We start from the raw sequence: 20,362 nt of genomic DNA, 5'->3' as shown, positions 1-20,362 counted from the left end.
GTTCCTTTCCCCTGGGAGCCGAGAAAGCAAGGATGCAACGCACTACCTTGACGCAACACCGTGATAAAATTCAGAGGGTGACTGAAGACACCATGACCTCTGGCATTTCACCCGGGACAAGCCTAGAACGGTGCATTCAAGTCACAGCTGACAAATGGTGACCCCCGTCAAGTTTTCGAGGGAAGAGGCGTTCGGAGATGGCTTGCCATTGCCTGCCTCTGTACTGCAACCCTGGATTTCCTCGTGAGTTATTAAAATAGTAACCAGGTCTGACCCTGCTTTAGTTTCCGAGATTTGACGACATCTGTTGACCCTCCAGCCAGGCCAAGTCCCCGTAGTGTTTATTAATGGAATTTAAAATTCCCTTAGAGCAGATTTGTTGTAAGGTGGCCCAAAAGGGCACAGAATCCCCCTGCAATTCCCTCAATGAACAAGATTATCAGGATGATACCCCAGATTCAGTAGGGCATAAAATTGAATCTAGAAGGGCATCTCCTATAGTGAGATCTGTCATGCCTTCGACAGTGCCGTAAAAACTGAGAACCAGTCTGGTGTAGTGGTTAAGTGCATGGACTCTTATCTGGGAGAACCGGGTTTGATTCCCCACTCCTCCATTTGCACCTGCTGGAATGGCCTTGGGTCACCCATAGCTCTATTATCTGGGAGAACCGGGTTTGATTCCCCACTCTTCCACTTACAGCTGCTGGAATGGCCTTGGGTCACCCATAGCTCTCTTATCTGGGAGAACCGGGTTTGATTCCCCATTCCTCCACTTGCACCTGCTGGAATGGCCTTGGGTCACCCATAGCTCTCTTATCTGGGAGAACCAGGTTTGATTCCCCACTCTTCCACTTACAGCTGCTGGAATGGCCTTGGGTCACCCATAGCTCTCTTATCTGGGAGAACCGGGTTTGATTCCCCACTCTTCCACTTACAGCTGCTGGAATGGCCTTGGGTCACCCATAGCTCTCTTATCTGGGAGAACCGGGTTTGTTTCCCCACTGCTCCACTTGCACCTGCTGGAATGGCCTTGGGTCAGCCATAGCTCTCTCGTAGGAGTCCTTGAAAGGGCAGCTGCTGTGAGAGCCACCTCACAGGGTGTCTGTTTTGTGGGAAGAAGACAGAGGAGATTGTGAGCTGCTCTGATTCAGAGAGAAGGGCGGGGTATAAATCTGCAGTCTTCTCTGTCTGAGGGTCTGTAAGGGCAGTGGATCTCTCAATACCTGGGGCTTCTATGCCTTGCTGGTTGTTTGTTCGGCTTCCAAAGGCAATCAGTTCGCCAACGTGTGAAACAGGATACCGGTGGCTTGATCCAGCAAGGCACCTCTGATGTCCAGAAATATCAAAAACTGTGTCCCACCCCACACAGAGGCATCCACCCCACTCCACATACAAGAGGAGAGTAAGATGTTTTGTCATCCCAAGAAAAGTGGGTGAAAAAAGATTTGGGGGGGGGGGGGCAAAAATCAGAAGGAAGGAGATTTTCAGCCCTAAAGAGCAGGCCAGTCATCAAAGATTTCAGGTTTTCACGGCTGGTAACATCATTAGGGTTTGTAGAATCTTTCGGGCTCAAGTGCCGTGTTCTACTGGAGAAAGTTTTCCTTCCAGACGTTTCGTTCTCAGCTGCAGAGAACGCCACTGAGGATGTTCTCCGCAGCTGAGAACGAAACGTCTGGAAGGAAAACTTTCTCCAGTAGAACACAGCACTTGAGCCCGAAAGATTCTACAAACCCTAATAAGCAGGCCAGTCCTTGAAGGACAGAAAAGGAGGAGGAGATTATGATGATATTATATCCCTCCCTCCACTCCGAATCTCAGAGCGGCTCATAATCTCCTTTATCTTCCTCCCCCACAACAGACACCCTGTGAAGTGGGTGGGGCTGAGAGGGCTTTCACAGCAGTTGCCCTTTCAAGGACAACTCCTGCCAGAGCTATGGCTGACCCAAAGCCATTCCAGCAGGTTCAAGTGGAGGAATGGGGAATCAAACCTGGTTCTCCCAGATAAGAGACTAAGTCAGTTCAGCTGAGGCCTGCTTGGAAACACTAAAAGCTTTAAGAGTGGTATGAAGAACAAAGTTTAATTCTGGGTATACGTTTTCATGTGCATGCACACAAAAGCTTACACCCAGAATTTAACTCTGCTGGCCTTAAAGGTGCCAATGGACTCAAGCTTTGTTCTGCTGCTCCAAACCAATGCAACTACCCATGCGAATTATGCTTAACGCAGGTCACAGCAACCATGTAGGAGCTTGCTGGGTGTCTGTAGGTCAGTTCCACTGTCTCTGCCTAACCTACCTAACTAGTGACTAAAGGGAACCTCCACATTCAGAGCCATTAAGCCTCTGAATCCCAGAGCCATGAGGCAACATCAGAAGAAAGCCTCAGTCTTTGTGCCCTGTTGTTGCCCAGTGTGAGCAGGAGGCTGGACTCAATAGGCCCCTGGTCTGATCCGGCAGGACTCTTCCAATGTTCTTACGAAGGCCTCAGCCTCTCTGTCCTGTTGTTGGTCCTCTAGAAGATCCAGCTGGCCAAAGCAGGAGACAGGAGGCTGGACTGGATAGACCCCGTGTCCAATCCAGTAGGGCATTCTTATGAAGGCCTTGGCCTCTCTGCCCTGTTGTTGACCCTCCAGAGCAGGGATGGCCAAACTGTGGCTCAGGAGCCACATGCGGCTTTCACACATATTGTGTGGCTTTTGAAGCCTCCCCTGCCCTGTTGGCTGGCAGCTTGGAGAATGCATTTAAAGTTGCTTTCTTTCCACCTCTCGCTACCTATTCCTTCCTTCCTTCTCAAACATCTGATGTTCGTGTCTTGCGGCTCTCAGACATCTGACATTTATTCTACGTAGCTCTTATGTTAAGCCAGTTCGAGCACCCCTGCTCCAGAGGATCTGGCTGGCCACACTGTGATAGAGTAGGCTGGAATGGACAGATCGTTGGTTCAATCCAGCAGGGCTCTTCTTCTGAAGGCCTCGGCCTCCGCGCCCCGTTGCTGATCCTCCAGAGGGGCTGGATAGGCCCCCTGGTCTCATCCAGCAGGGCTCTTCTTCTGAAGGCCTCGGCCTCTCTGTCCTGTTGTTAGTCCTCCAGAGGACCTGGCTGGCCAGTGTGAGACAGGAGGCTGGAACGGACCCCCGATTTGATCCAGCAGGGCTCTTCTGAAAGGCTTGGCCTCTCTTGTCCTGTTGTTAGTCCTCCAGAGGACCTGGCTGGCCAGTGTGAGACAGGAGGCTGGAACGGACCCCCGATTTGATCCAGCAGGGCTCTTCTGAAAGGCTTGGCCTCTCTTGTCCTGTTGCTAGTCCTCCAGAGGACCTGGCTGGCCAGTGGGAGACAGGAGGCTGGAACGGACCCCCGATTTGATCCAGCAGGGCTCTTCTGAAAGCCTTGGCCTCTCTTGTCCTGTTGCTAGTCCTCCAGAGGACCTGGCTGGCCAGTGTGAGACAGGAGGCTGGTCCGATCCAGCAGGACTTTTCTTATGAAAGCCTCCATGCTGTGAAACGATCCGATCCAGCAGGGCTTTTCTTACGAAGGCCTCTCTGCCCTGTTGCTGACCCTTCCGAGGGCTTGGATAGACCCCCCTGGTGCTCTCAACCCTGCTGTTAGTCCTGCAGAGGACCTGGCCGGGACAGAGGCCCGGGATCCGATCCAGCCGGGCTCTGCAGACGTCCTTACCTGGCCAGACTGCGGGGAGCGCCAAAAGAGGGCCTCCAAACGTCGGTGGGCAGGAGAGCCACGTGCTTGGCCGGATCCCTGGCTGGAGGGCAGGGGGGAGCGCAGGGATCCGCTTGGCTCAGGCGGCGGGGAAGGGAGGGGAGGGGAGGGCTCGGCACGGCGAGGCCTGGAATGGGAGGAGGAGGAGGAGCGGCGGGCGGGCGGGCCAGCGAGTGGGAGGGCTCTGCGCGTCCTCGGCGCTCGCTCTTCAGGGGCCGGCCGGGCCAATCTCCGCCTCCTTCCTGCAGCGGGAGCGCAGCTGCTGCTGTTTGCTACGCGCCGCCTCTCCGGCGGGCCCTGTCTCCGGGCAGGCAGGCAGGCAAGCGGGCGGGCCGGGCGAGCCGTCGGGTTCTGCCGCAGCTTCTCCTCGTGCGCCCTCCTCCTTTCTCTCTCTCTCCGGCGCCCGGCTGCCTTCCATTCCCCTCCTCCCCGCGCCCGGCTTCTCTCCCACCCCGAAGGGCGGACGGGCTGCAGCCGTCCGGCCCCTCGCCTGCCTGCCCGCCTTGGCACGCCGCTTGGGGGAAGGAAGGGAGGGAGGAAGGAGGCGCCGTCGCAGCAGCCAGCCTTTCCCTCGCCTCTCTCCGCGTCCTCGCAGGCGTCGGCGGCTTGGCTCTGCTCGCCCGCGGGGGTGGGGAGGAGGAGGAGGAGGAGGAGAGCGGGCTCAGCCGCCGCCAGCCTCGTCCTCCGCCGAGAAGCCTCTCGTCTCCCCCCCCCCCCCGCCGCTTCCTTCGCCTTCTTCTCCGCCCGCCATTCTTGACGCGCTGGAGCCAGATCTCTGCAGGATCCGTTCCCTCCTCGCCGCCCCCTCCAGCTTGACGCTTCGCTTCCCCGAAGTCTCCCGAGCCTTTTTTCTTTTGCGCCCTCCCCGGGGCTCTTCCCCTCTCTCCGCTTTTCTCTCCCCGCCTGGGAGAAGCTTCTGTCCGAAGCCGCCTTCGGGGGGCTTTTTCTTTCTCCATTGGGGCGCCCGAGGCTCTCCTCCGCCCTCCCCACGTTCTCCCCCCTCGACGAGCCCGCCCGCCCCAGCAAACCCCCGGATCGCGAAGGAAGGCGAGCGGCCGCCTCCTCCCCTCCCCGCGGGCTCGGCTTCCAGCGCGCCCTCTCCCCTTCCCTTCCCCTTCCCGAGCCGTGGCCGTACCAGAGCGCGCGGCGCGGCGGGGTCTCGCCGGGCTTCTGGGCGGCAGCGAGGCGAGCCCCCGCGTCTTCCCCCTTCCCTGCCGAGGCGGCGACTAAAGCTGAGCCGAGCCCGCCTCGTTGTGGCGGCGGCGGCGGCGGCTGGCTGGAGTGGGGAGGAGCGGGAGGGGAGCCGCGGCGCGAGCGAGGGAGAGAGCCGCTGCAGCAGCAGCCGCGCCGGAGCCGCTGGTGGGCAGGGGGGCGGGGAAGGCTGGCTGGCTGGCTGGCGCGAGAAAGGAGCGCCCAGGCAGAGCCGAGGGAGGGCAGCACGTCCTGCCTGCCCGCCGCCGCCGCCTCCAGCGCCCAGACCCCCGGGGAGCGCCACCCCCTGCGCGCCCAGGGCGCACGGGAGCCTCGGCGAGGCAGTCGCCGGTCCTCCACCCCCACTCACGGCGGGGGGGCCCCCCGACGAGAGCGCCTGGGCCGGCGTTGGAGAAAGGAGGGAGGCGGAGGGAGGGGACGGCCGCCGAGAGCTCGCCTCCATGGAGCCACCCTCCGGATGGCGGAGCGCGCCGGCTGCAGCCGGTCGGCCAGGGCCATGGCGAGCCGCCTCGCCCCAGCGCCAGGGGGGCGGCAGAGAGCGCCGCTGCGGCGCGGCCTCCGAAGGCGGCCGGATCCCCCGTCGAATCAAAGCACCCACCGCTGCCAAGGGAAGAAGGGGAAGGCGAGGCGCTTCTTCTCCGCGGGCGCCCACAGGAAGGCGGTGGCGGCTGCAAGCTCGGCTCTTCTCGCCGCCTCCTCGCCCGCCGCCCTCCCCTTTCTTTCCCCAGCCCGGGCAGGGTCCCGCTCGCTTCGCCAGGCCGACCCGATCGGGGGGGAGGGGGGGAAAGGGGCGCCGCGGAGCCCCCGGGTGAGCAAGGAGGCCTTTCTCCCCACCCCAGCCCCCTCCGGAGCGAAGGTGGGCGGCGGAAAAGCCGCCACCGCCGCTTCCTTGCCTTTCCGCGGCCGACCCCCGGGGGCGTCGGGCGGCCGAGCGCGTGGAAAGCACCGCCGACTGCGCCCCCCCCTGCAAGCGAACACCTCCCCCCCCCCTTCGAAGGCCGTTGCAAAGGAGGGCAGGAATGCAAAGGCCCCCCCCCCGGTCGCCAGCGTGGGGGGCTGTGGCGTTTTTGCAAAAATAAAAAAAATCCACTAACCCCCCCCCCCCCCCAACTCGTCCCCCGATTCGGACTCCTCCCCACCCCCGACGAGGCCCCCTTTTTGCAGCCTTACCGAGGAAACCGGAGACGCTGCGAGGAGGGGGGGAAAAAACAACCCAGCCGCGGGTGCCGCTCGCTGCAGCCGCCGCCGCCGCCAGTCTCCTCCTGCCGCTTGCTCTCCCTCGCCTGCCTCCCTCCACCGCCGGAGCCCGAGGAGGGAACAAAGCGCCTCCCTCCAGCCCCAGATGGCGGAGCCGAGCGCAGCGTCGGGTTAATGGCGAGCTCCACATGCGCTCGCCCTGCCGCAAAACCAAGCCCCGGCGGCGGCGCCGCTTCTCCGATCGCGCGGGCTTCCCGCCGCCGCCCCCTTCCCCCTATAGCCTAGCCCGTCCCGTCCCACCCGCCCTCCTTTTTGCAACCGGGGGGCTCCGCGCCGGAGCGGATTCGGGCTTGTTGTTTTCTTTGGGGTTCGCTCGCGGCGCTTTTTTGCTTCGGCGAGCCTGCAACAAAAAACCCCAACCTACCTGCGGATCGGCGGCAGGCTGGGGCGGAAGAGCTGCCCCCTTTCCACCCGCCCGCCGCCCCCCCCTTCCAGTGCCGTCCCCGGGCTTGCAACGCTGCTCTAGCTGGGAAGCGCTGGTTGAATGCACGCCAGCTCTGCAGCGCTGGCCCCGGGCGTGGACTCGCTCCAGTCCCCGCAGAGAGCTCGCACTTCCCCCGCCTCCATCGCGCTCGCTCTGCCTTCGCTCTTCCAATCAGCCCGTCTCGCGTCGCCTCCCGGATCCTCGGGCAACCTCGAGGCCCTGCTCCTCCGCCAGGCCCCGCTCGCCCATCGGCGCTTGGGGGGGGGGGGTCTCCGTTTGGAGGGGTTGCAAATTTGCAAAGCCGGGGGAAAAAGCCTCCGGGGCTCGCGCGCGGCGCCCTCTCGCCGTCTCCCTTCCCCGCTCGCGGGGCTCTGCCCGGCCGTCCCGGTGCGGGGAGGGTGCGCGCGCGCCCGTATGTGTTTTTTATTGCTCTTTTGCTTTTGCAACACTGTAGGCAAACGAGACAGACAGACGGAGGGGAGGAGGGGGAGAGGGAGAGAGAGCGCGCAAAGGAGGGGAGGGAAAAAAAAATGACCGGGGGGGGGGGAGAATGGAGAAGAAATCTTGCATTTGCCACAAATCCTCCTCGCCGTTTGCAACCGATCGCAAATCAACGCGCGCTCGATGTTTTAATTCCTCCCGCGCCCCCCCCCACCCCGCCATCAAGCGATTGCATCCAAAGGAGAAGAGAGGAAGGCTTCCAAAATGGGGGGGGTATGTTAAAAAATCCGAGCCAGCCGCCGCCGCCGCACTCTCACCGGGGATTTTGAGGACGTGCATATTTTTGGCAACCAAGGGGATTTTTTTTTTAAGGTACCAGCTCGCCTTCCTTGTAAACAAGGAGTAGGGAGGGGTGGGCTGGCTGGTGCCGCTTCGTCCCCACCCCGAGAATTATTGACACGGGGGGGGGGGGGCTTGGATTCGAACCTGTGGCTTGCATTTGACACTTGGATGCATTGCCAATCCAAATCCGGGCTCACTTTCTAGTCTCCCCCTTCCTCTTTTTTTTTTTTCCCCTTTTTGTATAATCTATTTTTCCCAGCTCCACCTTTGTTGTTAAGGGCGTCATCTCCCGATATAGCCAATCAACTGCGTCTGGAGTTGTCTGTCAAATTAACTACTGGTTCCAATAGGCAAAAAGCGACTTTTACAGGCATGTGAAACACAATTAGGGGGTTACTCCTTTCAGAGGGAAGAAAGCTGAAGAGGCCGGCTGTGCTCTCGCCTGTCCAGCCAGGAAAAGGCTGTGGGAAGAAGCTGTTAACGCTTGTGTTTGTTTTTCTTCTCTGCAATAGAGAGGAATCCGAAGCAATTTCTCTGCCTACTGGCCCTTAATATAGCAGAGATTTACAAAGGAAAGCGGGGGGGGGGCGACTTCTTTTGCACCCTGGTGCTGTCGTTATTTATATTGCTTTAAAAAAAACCCAGGCATTATTAAAACTACATTTTCTATTTTTACACCGCTATCCTGACTTTAGGCATTTCCAAGCCTACTGACTTTAATAGGCTGCGGCCCTGTTTTAAGATTGTACTGTCCATAGTTATTTTTATTTCTGGTTCCTCAGAAATCAGGGTTCAGTGGGTTTGCTCTCAGGAAGTCATGTACAGGAGTGCACTGTTATTTGGACAAGATACAGTTCCTATAATAAGTTATGCTGTGGTGGTAGATTCTGGCCTGTGGGTTCTCCATGGGCAGCTCCAAATCGTCTGTCTTCCTTGCTGTTGGCGTTCAAATGGAGTTGGGAGCATAACACTTGGAACAGAGCGGCGTTTGAAGACTTTGGCTACAATCCCAGGAATGATTTCCTGGGAATAACCCTAATAAGACTTACCTTCTAAATCGATTTACTTGGGATCGGTCCCGTATGCGACTTTTGGAATTCTGGCTTTGTACACTCAGAAGGAAACCCCACTGAGTTTGAGGTGCTCCGGATTATTATGGGCTTTGAGCGAAATCAACGGATCATTGTGCCTCTTGTAAATGCATATTTCGCATGTCGAGGAAATGCTGTAACACAATATTTGGCTCAAACAGATGCTTCTCGGCAGGACTTAAGGTGACAGCGTCAGAGCACTGATTTATAATTTTCGTATTAAGAGTACTCCTGGCAACTGTTCACACTTCTTACAGCTGCTTTATAGGATTCTCAAGTCTTCATGCACGTCAGCTCTGTAAGACATAAATTTTCAATATTCTTTGAATTAAATTTATTTTACCGATTTCTCATTTAGGGCAGCGGTGAGGGTTTTGTCATCCGGTGGGATTATTCCAGCCTCTATTTTGGGTTGAGAACGTTCCATCACATTTTGGGTTTCAGCCATTCCACAGGGAGTAGTGGAGGTTTTGGCTTCCATTTGCAGATCTCCAACGCAGCCTGTGATGCAGATGGGCTCGCTTCCCCCTGCCCTTCTCTGCTGGGCCCTTGCTGGACTGTGACCAGTGTTCCCTCTGAGCTGAGTTAGTGTGAGCTAGCTCACAATGTTTTAGCCTCAAGTTCACACTTTTTTGCCTCAGCTCAGAGCCCTAGAGGAAACTAATTTATGCAGTAGCTCACAACTTTAATGCTGGTGGCTCACAATTTTAATGCCAGTAGCTCACAAAGTACAATTTTTACTCGCAGGACTCCACAGCTTAGAACAGGGATGGCCAAACCTGTTTAATGTAAGAGCCACGTTGAATAAATTTGAGCCGCAAGACGTGAACGTCGGATGTTTGAGAGCCACAAGACATGGTCATGTTTGAGAGCTGCAAGACAGGAAGGAAAATAGATGGAGGAAGAGATAGAGAGCAACTTTAATTTTAAATACGTTCGGTGGCTGACTTGCCTTGGAGACGTGGGGGCTCCAAGAGCCACACAATATGTGTGAAAGAGCCACGTGGCTCCCGAGCCACAGTTTGGCCACCCCTGCCTTAGAGGGAACTTTGACTCTGACCTGTTTTATTTATCAAATTTGTATCCTGCTTCCTCTCCCCTGAATGGGACTTGGGGCAGCTAACAGCATATAAAATACACCAGTAAAAAAGAGTGCAAAGATACAATAAGTAATGTTTAAAATATAAAACAGTTAAAATCTACCCACTATACAAAGCTGAAGTACGCCAGCTGCCTGGTGGATCACAATTGCCCAAAGGCCCGCCCCCTGGAAAAGAGCAGCCTTGCATGCCTTGAAGAACTTAGGGAGGTCCTGTGAGGCACATACCTCTCTGGGCAACTCTTTCCACAGGACTGGGGCCTCTACAGAGAAGGCCCTTACCGTTATTGGTGCAAGGTAGGTAGTTTGTGGACCAGGGACCTCAATAAATTCTGAGATTAAGATCAGAGAAGATGGGGGGGGGGAGGATCATGCCAGGAGAGGCAGTCCCAAAGGCATGAGGATCCCGGGTCATTTAGGACGGGTGTGTCAAACATGCGACCTGGGGGCCGAATCAGGCCCCTGAGCAACTGACTCTTGTCTGCTTCCTTCTCCCTCTCTTGCTTCCTTCTGCATCTCAGCTTGCTTTGCGAGGCTTGCTCAATCGCACAGGAGCTACGAGTAAAACCTCGATTTTATCCATTGGTTGAGACTCCTCCCCTTCCTGGTCCCCTGGGGAGGGAGGAAAAGAGCCAGAGCTTCCTTTGCCCAGTTCCCTGGATCCCATGGGAGAAATACAAAGAAAGCACCTTCAAGACCAACAAGTGCTAATGTTTTAAGCATCTTTTACGGGTGTTTTTTTTTTAAACTTTCAATCTTGTTTGTGGTCTTTAAATAGGTACGCACATAGCCTGTCCTGATACAGCCCAGCCTGGCCCAACAAGGTCTCATTTATGTCAAATCTGTTCCTCATAAATGAATTTGACACTCCTGATTTAGGACTTTTAGGACCTATTCTAGCAGATCTCAACCTGCATGCAGCAGAGATGGTTATGCTTTGTGTTCATTGTCCAAACACTGGACAATAGGTTTGACATGACCCCAAACTTTACAGTTCTGGGAGTTATTTTTTTTTTTAAAGCAGAGATGCAAAGCATTTCATTACCAGAAGTGTCAACAGTGTCAAATAGCAGGTTTAGGTCCTAGTTAGTTTCTGTATGGAACGTCCATTACAAATATTTATCAAATTGCTTTGACTGCTGCAATGAACTCTAGGATTCTGGCAGCCATTAAAGTGTCCTCTGTCTTCTGTATTCCTGTTTACGTAAACTAAGAAGAAGAAGAGATTGGATAATTTCTACCCTGCCTTTCACTCAGAAGTCTCAGAGCAGTTTACAATCTCCTTCCCTTCCTCTCTCCTCAACAGACTGGGAGGTGGGAGCTCTGAGAGAACTACTCTGGGAGAATTCTGACTGGCCCAAGAACACCCAGCCGGCTGCAACAAAGGAAGAATTGGAGAATGAAGGTGAGAGTGTCATAAGGCAATTCTTCCTTTGTTGTTTTCCCACGCTAATGCTATCCAGACCAAATGTTCTTTCAGTTTTAGGGTTTGTAGAATCTTTCGGGCTCAAGTGCTGTGTTCTATTGGAGAAAGTTTTTCTTCCAGACGTTTCGTTCTCAGCTGCGGAGAACATCCTCAGTGGCGTTGCAGCCGGAGCAGGCGTTCTGACCTTCTTGGCTGCTGTGCATTGAGTTTGTTCATTTCACTATTTTGCCATTGGATTCTAACTTTATACCACTTTGCATTCTTAACCACTGCCCACCAGCTCTATGTAGCTCTACTCACTGGACCCCACTCCATTGTCTGGTGAAGTATTCATGCATACAAAAGCTTACACTCTGGATAAAAGTTCATTGGTCTTAAAGGTGCAATTAGACTCCTACTTTGTTCTGTTGGAATTGTAGTCGCTAACACGGTGTGAGCATATTTTACTGTACTCTCTTTCGCCACCATGGTCATAGATGCTTATATTGTTTTGTTGTGTTGGAAACAAGACACGGGGCAAAACCAGATTCGCAATGAGTTTTTTGTGTTCAGAATTTCCAGTGATTTTGTTAATTTGCTGGGTCGTGGGAAGGTAAGCCTCTCCCTCCTCCGGCTTCAAACACTGCAGAGGATCAAAATTGCAACCTTTAGTAATTAGGAATTGGTTTTTAAAAAAAAAAGTGTAGAGAGGTCTGGATGTGGAAATCTTAGCATGTATGTGATTTGGCCCTGATAGCTGAGAAACTAGGTGGATCCTTGGTTTGATTCAGCAGAATTCTTTTGATAAGCACAGAGAGCTCTTCTAAATGGGTATTCTTCACTCCTGTTATGGGCTAGGATCCAAGGAGCTATTTTAGGTACACTCAAGGATGTGTGCAAGCCCAGGGGGGGATGCCATTTTCGTTCTGACAACCCTTCCTCTGGATTAGCAGGCCTCATTTTGGGCAGGAGCTCAGAAGAGCAGAGCTCTGGAACCTCTAAATTTTATTGTGCTATCAAAGATTTCAGGTTTTCATAGCTGGCATCATCATTAGGGTTTGTAGAATCTTTCAGGCTCAAGTGCCGTGTTCTACTGGAGAAAGTTTTTCTTCCAGACGTTTCGTTCTCAGCTGCGGAGAACATCCTCAGTGGCATTGCAGCCAGAGCAGGCGCTCTGACCTTCTTGGCTGCTGTGCATTGAGTGAGGCCAGGGCTGCTGGAGAGCTGCTATTTTATTGTGCTCTTTCTTACCACCCAGCCTCCCCTCCCTCCCCAAAAAAACTTGCTTCTGGGCGCCACTGTTCAAACCCCCTGTGAGAATTTTGCTGAACTCTAAAATCTGACAAACTTTCTAATGTTTTTTCTTACAAAAAATGGGGAAATAACCAAAACATATAAAGCAGACAGATGGAAATCTTCCTCATGCCGCTGTGGCCACAGAGGAGAAAGTAATTTTAACAGTATAATGGGAGTAAGATTTGATTATGATAATTATAATTCAAGAAGCATTTTAAGGTAGATGCTGAGCTGATATAATTGAGTACACTTTCCGGTGATATCAGGGGGGTGCAGCATATGCAAAGGAGTTGTGCTAATGAGCTCCGGCACCTCTTTTTCAACGAAATGACTCCTGGTTATTAGTATGTCACAAAATGGCCTTTGGCCTAACTGTCAGAAATGGTTTCCCAGCAGTGTGGTAGGCATTAGGAGTGCTCTTAAAAAGATAAAGGTAGTCCCCCACGCAAGCACCAGTCGTTTCCGACTCTGGTGTGATGTTGCTTTCACAACGTTGTTTTCATGGCAGACTTTTTACGGGGTGGTTTGCCATTGCCTTCCCTGGTCATCTACACTTTCCCCCCAGCAAGCTGGGGACTCGTTTGACCAACCTCAGAAGGATGGAAGGCTGAGTCAACCTCAAGCCAGCTACCTGAACCCAGCTTCCGCTGGGATCGAACTCAGATCGTGAGCAGAGCTTTGGACTGCAGTACTGCAGCTTTACCACTCTTCACCACAGGGGTCTTTTGGGAGTGCTCTTAAGGAAACACAAAGTCCAAAGACTCTCTTTGGGCACACATAACTGACCACACCATTTGGCCAATCTTTTCCTTGCGTGTTTTGAATATGCGTTCCTTCCAAAGATAGGGCAGAGCAGCTTCACGTCCCCTGTCCCGTGTCAATAAATATGCTTTCAAAATAGTAAACTCTGTGAGTTATAACTTCCATTTTATGCACGGAAGAAGGATTACCTCTGCTAATACAAACCTTTGGTGATAATCAGCTCAACGCTACTGGTGGTGGAGTGCCAAAACGATTCCTCAGGCAAATTCCTGCAAAACTTCAAATGAATATTTTAGCATCTTTAAAAAATAATAATAATCCCAGATTTGGATGCTGTGAATGCATTCCAGGACTTGGAAGAGCTACTGAAGAGACATGCCAAAACCTGCAGAATAATACAAGTACTGACCAAAGTTTGCAGATTAACATGTTGAATATTGGGAGCCATGTCTCTGGGTCGATTTTCATATCAATAATTTTGATGTGTTCATAGTCCAAATCAATGTCCCCTCTAAGCTGTAGAGTCTTGTGAGCAAAAAAATTCTACTTTGTGAGCTCCTGGCATTCAAGTTGTGAGCTCCTGCATCAGTTAGTGTGCTCCGGGGTCATCCTTCCTGAGCTAAGACAAAAAATGCGTGAGCTGGAGGCTAAAAATCTGTGCGTTAGCTCACGCTAACTCAGTTTAGAGGGAACACTGGTCCAAATGTATCACCTCCGGAAAACAAGACTGTTTGGATCAGCCTGGATTAAACACCTTTACATGTGCAGCCTGTGGATATTTTTAACACCATTGTGCTTCATTTAAGACTAGCATGGGAGTAGACCGTAGCTTTGAATCTCCACTCTGCTAAGAAATCTCACTGGGTGATCATGGGCCAGTCACTCCTCACAGTCCAGCCTATCCCAGAGGGTTGTTGTGAAGCTAAAACAGGAAGGCACAATGATGTTATAAGCTGCTTTGCATCCGCATTAAGTAGAAAGAAGAAGAAGGTGCCATAGAAGAAGAAGAAGAAGATATTGGATTTATATCCCGCCCACCACTCCGAAGAGTCTCAGAGCGGCTCACAATCTCCTTTCCCTTCCTCCCCCACAACAAACACCCTGTGAGGTAGATGAAGAGATTGGATTTATATCCCGCCCTCCACTCCGAAGAGTCTCAGAGCGGCTCACAGTCTCCTTTACCTTCCTCCCCCACAACAGACACCCTGTGAGGTAGATGAAGATATTGGATTTATATCCCGCCCTCCACTCCGAAGAGTCTCAGAGCGGCTCACAATCTCCTTTCCCTTCCTCCCCCACAACAGACACCCTGTGAGGTGGGTGGGGCTGGAGAGGGCTCTCACAGCAGCTGCCCTTTCAAGGACAACCTCTGCCAGAGCTATGGCTGACCCAAGGCCATTCCAGCAGCTGCAAGTGGAGGAGTGAGGAATCAAACCCGGTTCTCCCAGATAAGAGTCCACACACTTAACCACTACACCAAACCGGCTCTCCATAGAGCTGCCAAGCCCCCGTTCTGGGCGGGGGAACTTCCCAACCTGCCGGCCCACATTGGACCTGCGGGGGGAACCTCCCCCGACATTTTCGGCGCAATGACGTCACCCAGAAGTGATATCGTCATGCCGGCAACATCGCACAGCGGCCACTCTAGGCATTTCCGGGGAAACACCATGGTTTCCCCGGATGCTCTAGCCATTTGGGAGGGAAACTCTATGGTACCGTAGAGTTTTCCCCTCCCAAATGGCTAGAGTGTCCTGGAAAACCATAGAGTTTTCTTGGAAACGCCTAGAGCAGCCGTGAGCGTGATGACATTACTTCCGGGTGACGTCACTGCGGTTGTGCACGTGCGACGATGCAGAACGCAGGGGACTTGGCAACCCTCGGGTGCCCCTGAGTTGCAACTGACTTGTGGCAACCCCATCCATGGAGTTTTCTGGGCACAAGATAAGCAACGGTGGTTTGCCTTTGCTCTCCTCTGTGTAGCAACAGAATATTTTTTAACGAGTTGCCTCCATTTCCAACCATTTGCAGCAGGTCATGGAAGTGAAGTCTCTGATGCAGAAACAATATCTGCTGAATGCCCTTTACCCTGTGGTTATTGTGGAGATAATTTTCTCCTCAGGAACTCCAAAGACCTTCTAAATCAGGGGTGTCGAACTCATTTGTTATGAGGGCCAGATCTGACATAAATGAGACCTTGCTGGGCCATGTGTGTACCTATTTAAGATTAGGTAGCAGAGATATAAACTTTATAAAGGACACAGACAAACACAAATATATATTTTTTTAAAAATTAAAACATGTTTAAAACGTTAGCACTCATTGGACTAAAGGTTCTTTCTTTGTCTTTCTCCCATGGGATCCAGGGAGCTGGGCAAAGGAAGCTCTGGCTCTTTCCTTCCCTCCCCAGGGACTTGTGGGGAGGGAGCCTCAGTCAATAGAAGGAAGAGGCTTGACTCAATAGCTCTGCTGTGTAATCCAGAGAGCCTGGCAAAGCAAGTTATTCCTCCCCAAGGGAGGAGCCTCAGCCAGTGGAAAAAATAGAGGTTTTGTTCTGTAGCTCCTGTGTAATTTAGCAAGCCTTGCAAACCGAGCTGTGATGCAGAAGGAAGCAAGAGGGAGGGAGAAGGAAGCAGACAAGAGCCAGTTGCTCAGGGACCTGATAGGAGCCCTCCGGGGGCCTGATTTGGCCCCCGAGCTGCATGTTTGACACCCCTGTTTAAATGGTTTATTCTAATACTGAGTTCTCAGTTTATTAGGTTTAAAAGCCCACAGGCCATACACCGTAAAAAAATTAGCTCTAAAACTGTAAAAGTTTAAATATTTAAAAATACTATAACGGAAATATGCCACATCGATTACGCAATTGTGGCACAAACTGTTCTTCAGAGGTCTCAATTTTATAGAATCTTATTTCATTCGATTTATATCCCGCCCTACCCCACCGAAGCAAGCTCAGGGCACTTTGGAAAAGAATCTGGAAAAGAAGAAAACTTGGAAGTAGCCATTTCATCAGAAACGTTTCTCTTGCAGCTGCGTATTTTGGACAAGAAAAAAAAAAATGTGATCAAGTGAATCTATAGTAATGAAATACAAGGAGATAAAATGGTGTGGGGGGGTGAGATACAATGTAAGGTACAAAAAAAGGACAAGACCCGCCTTTCTATACTTGAAGGCGATTTAGCCAGTGAATGTAAGTATCAACAATTGTCCTCCAAATTAAATTATTTTCTTATTTGGCTTTTGCCGGAGTTTGACAATTCAGAATTTTTGTTCCAGATGTGGCTTGAAACAATGAAACAAGAAACTTCACCGGGGAACCTCATTTGGACTTGGTTTTGGGGATCCAGCGGTCTTTACTTTGGAGACCTATTGCAGGGGTCACCAATGATAGCTCTCCAGATGTTTTTTTTGCCTAAAACTCCCATCAGCCCCAGCCAGCATGGCCAATGACTGGGGCTGATGGGAGTTGTAGGCAAAAAAACATCTGGAGAGCTACCGTTGGCCACCCCTGAGTCCTATTGGATACATACCCCTAAGCAGATTGATATTTGTGTTTTCTAACTCGGTCACTTGGAGCTCTGAGAAGTGGGGAGGATCTTATTACATTGTTTGTATATGCCCAGAAATTTTTGACACATTCTTTTGTGGTTAATATTACCTAATATAATAACATTTCAATATATGAAGAGCCTTGGAGTGTTTGGGAGCTGGCACGGCGATGTTTGGATGTTTGGATGTTTGGATGTTACTCTGGGTGCTGCGCAGAGTTAGCGTAAGCTGAGTTAGCGTGGGATGGCTCACAGATTTTGAGCCTCTGGCTTACACATTTTTGTCTTCGCTCAGGAAGCATGACCCCAGAGCACACTAACTGAGGCAGTCGCTCACCACTTTAAGGCCAGTAGCTCACAGAGTAGAATTTTTGGCCCATAAGACCCTGCAACTTAGAGGGAACATTGGTGCAAAGTACGTAGTTTTGGCAGTTGTTGAACCTACAGGTGGGACCTGACGATCCCTCCAGAATTACAGTCAGGGCCAGTGCTAGGGGTTCCCCCCCTCTAATCGCGCGTGCGGTGTGATGATGTCACCTCAAAGTGACATCATCGCGATGGTGCATGGGGGAGAGGGCTGGGCAAGGAGCGGGGAAGGGTTGGCGTGAGTGGGAACAAGGAGGTGGCGCCCCCGCGGCATGGTAGCGCCCCAGGCAGCCGCCAGTCTCGCCAACTCCCACACGCCGGTCCTGATTACAGGTCATCTCCAGACTAGAGAGATCAGTTTGCCTGGAAAAAACGGATGCTTTGGAGGGAGGATTGTATGGCGTGGTGCCCTGTCCTCCCCAGGCTCCAGCCCCAAATCTGCAGGAGTTTCCCAACCTGCATCTGGCATTCCTACCACCCATCCTCCACCGGTGGCCAAAGGGACCCGGTAACCCTATCCCCAGTAGTCATGTATGGCTGTGAGAGCTGCACCGTAAGGAAGGCCGAGCGCAGAAGAATAGATGCTTTTGAGCTGTGGTGCTGGAGAAGAATCTTGAGAGTCCCTCGGACTGCAAGGAGATCAAATCAGTCAGTCCTAAGGGAAATCAACCCTGACTGTTCCCTGGAAGGTCAGATGCTGAAGCTCAAATACTTTGGCCACCAAATTAGCACTCCCTGGAGAAGACCCTGATGCTGGGAAAGACAGAAGGCAAAAGAAGAAGGGGACAGCAAAAGTTGAGATGGTTGGACAATGTTACTGAAGTAACTAACATGAAATTTGAGCAGACTTCGGAGGATGCAGGATGGTGGAAGACAGGAGGGCCTGGCATGACTTGGTCCATGAGGTCACGAAGAGTCAGACTCAATTGTGCGACTAAACAACAACAACCCTATCCTAACACTGCCCCCCCACCCCCTTAATATCAAACCACTTTTGGAGAATTATAGATTTTGACATCTCAGTTGTTTTGCTTTTGGGCCACAGTGGAGCAGAATATTTTCTGGTGCGCCAGCATCATCCGTTTAGGCAGAGACGCCCGTATTATCCCTGTAACTTTATTCCTTTATTCTAGACTTTGCGCTCACACACCAGTAGGTCATAAGCAAACAAATTTGTTGTGGTACAGAGCAATACAATCTAATGGTACAGAATGATATAGTCCAATAATACAGAAAATAACCAACCAACTAGAAATACTAAGTATAAAGTATATTATTCCCCTTCCTTCCTTCCTTCCTTCCTTCCTTCCTTCCTTCCTTCCTTCCTTCCTTCCTTCCTTCCTTCCTTCCTTCCTTCCTTCCTTCCTTCCTTCCTTCCTTCCTTCCTTCCTTCCTTCCTTCCTTCCCACACTTATTTGTTTGTTTAATTTGATTTCTAGCCCACCCTTCTCACGAACAGTGTCTGGGCAGATCACAATGTAATCATAAACAAGATAATTCACGTTTAGATACATTTAAAACTCCCCCATGTAAAACTAGTAATCTACAACAAAAGGATGGCATCCTGATTCCTTTAATTACATTTCAGGTCACTCAGTAAATTATAAGCTTTCTCAGCAAATTTTCTTCAGCAGTTGAGGGACCAAGTCGTTGTGAGTAAGACTCACTTTCCAAAGTAACCGTGTAACAGGAGGGGCCCAATAGAAACTGGTGTCCACAGCCTCACCCCAAAGTCCAGCAGAAGAGCTCCATCTTACAGGCCTTGTGGAACAGCAGAAGGTAGGGTTGCCACGTCTGTGTTGGAGAATACTTGGAGACTTTAGCGGTGGATCCGTGAGAAGGTGGGGTTTGGGGAAGGGAGGGGTCTCAGCATGGTACAATGCCCTAGAGCAGGAGTGTCGAACTCATTTATTATAAGGTCCGGATCTGACATAAATGATCCGTGGCCAGACCAGGCCATGTGTGTACCTATTTAAGATTAAGTAGCAAAGATATAAACTTTTAAGACACAAACACGACTAAAGATTTTTTTTAAAAAAATAAAAGGTACTTCAAACATGAGCCCTTGTTGGTCTTGAAGGTGCTTTCTTTGTATCTCTCCCATGGGATCCAGGGAACTGGGCAAAGGAAGCTCTGGTTCTTTCCCTCCCTCCCCAGGGGACCAGGAGGGAGACAAGCTCAACCGATGGAGAAAAATCATAGTTTTGGTCTGTAGCTCCTGTGCAATTGTGCAAGCCTGGCAAAACAAGCTGAGACGCAGAAGGAAGCAAGAGAGGGAGAAGGAATCAGATGACAGCCAGTTGCTCGGGGGCCTGATAGGAGCCCTCTAGGGGCCTGATTTGGCCTCTGGGCCACACGTTTGACACCCCTGCCCTAGAGTTCACCCTTCCAAGCAGCCGTTTTCTCCGGGGGAGCTGCTCTCTGCCGGTTGGAAAAATGGGAGATCTCCAGGCCCCACCTGGAGGCTGGCAACCCTAGCAGAAGGTCTCACAAGGCCCTTCTCTCCAGGGGGAGCTCATTTCCTCAGGCTGGGGAAGAAGCGCCCGCCTTGCTGGGAAACAGAACAAAGCTTGTGGCTAGAATTAAACTTCCATTGGTCTTAATGGTGCCCCTGGACTAGTGTTGCCAAGTCCAATTCAAGAAATATCTGGGGACTTTGGGGGTGGAGCCAGGAGACATTGGGGGTGGAGCCAGGAGCAAGGCTGTGACAAGCATAAATGAACTCCAAAGGGAGTTCTGGCCATCACATTTAAAGGGACCGCACACCTTTCAAATGCCTTCCCTCCGTGGAAATAATGGAGGATAGGGGCACCTTCTTCTGGGGCTCATAGAATTGGACCCCCTGGTCCAATCTTTTTGAAACTTGGAGGGTATTTTGGGAAGAGAGATGGGATGCTGTGCTGCAAATTTGGTGTCTCTATCTCAAAAAACAGTCCCCCTCCAGAGCTCCAGAAACCTACGGGCCAATTCTCCATTATACTCTATGGGAATTGGTGTCTATGAGGTATAATGGACTGCCCAGCAGACATTTCCTTCCCCTTTCCCGCTTTCTGATGACCCTGAAGTAGGGGGAAGGCCTCCAAACTGGGGAGGGGGGGGGGAATCCCCTGCCCCCACCTGGGGATTGGCAACCCTACACTGGACTCAAAACTTTGTTCTGTTGCTTCAAGCCAAAACTGGCTACCCACATGAATCTTATCTTGCTGGGAAAACAGCAACAGATTTCTGTTCTTGTAGCACCTGGGGGGGGGGGGGGAATTGTCATGCGACCTCCCTGCTGAAAAGCCATTCCAAAGACAATCACACCTTGTTACAAACACATTTGCATCTGAAACAGGATGGTGAAAGGTCTGGGGGGTGGGGAGGTTTCTCAGCAGCCCCACACTTTTAGGACTGGCCGGCGGGA

At 52.0% G+C, this 20,362-nt stretch overlaps 1 protein-coding gene across 1 annotated transcript in view; it reads right to left on the bottom strand.

The window, feature by feature from the left end:
• Positions 1–6,758, bottom strand: part of UBTF (upstream binding transcription factor) — a 101,852-nt gene extending 95,094 nt beyond the window's left edge. The window contains exon 1 of the mRNA XM_060255346.1: positions 6,547–6,758. The gene's annotated coding sequence lies outside the window, so the exon portion shown is untranslated. The remainder of the gene's footprint in view (positions 1–6,546) is intronic.
• Between the last annotated feature and the right edge of the window lie 13,604 nt (positions 6,759–20,362).

Source organism: Heteronotia binoei, chromosome 15 (genome assembly GCF_032191835.1).
Source record: "Heteronotia binoei isolate CCM8104 ecotype False Entrance Well chromosome 15, APGP_CSIRO_Hbin_v1, whole genome shotgun sequence".
NCBI classification, from domain to species: Eukaryota; Metazoa; Chordata; class Lepidosauria; order Squamata; family Gekkonidae; genus Heteronotia; species Heteronotia binoei.
The sequence above is the reverse complement of the archived record's forward strand: the minus strand, read 5'-3'. Positions and strand labels throughout refer to the sequence as shown.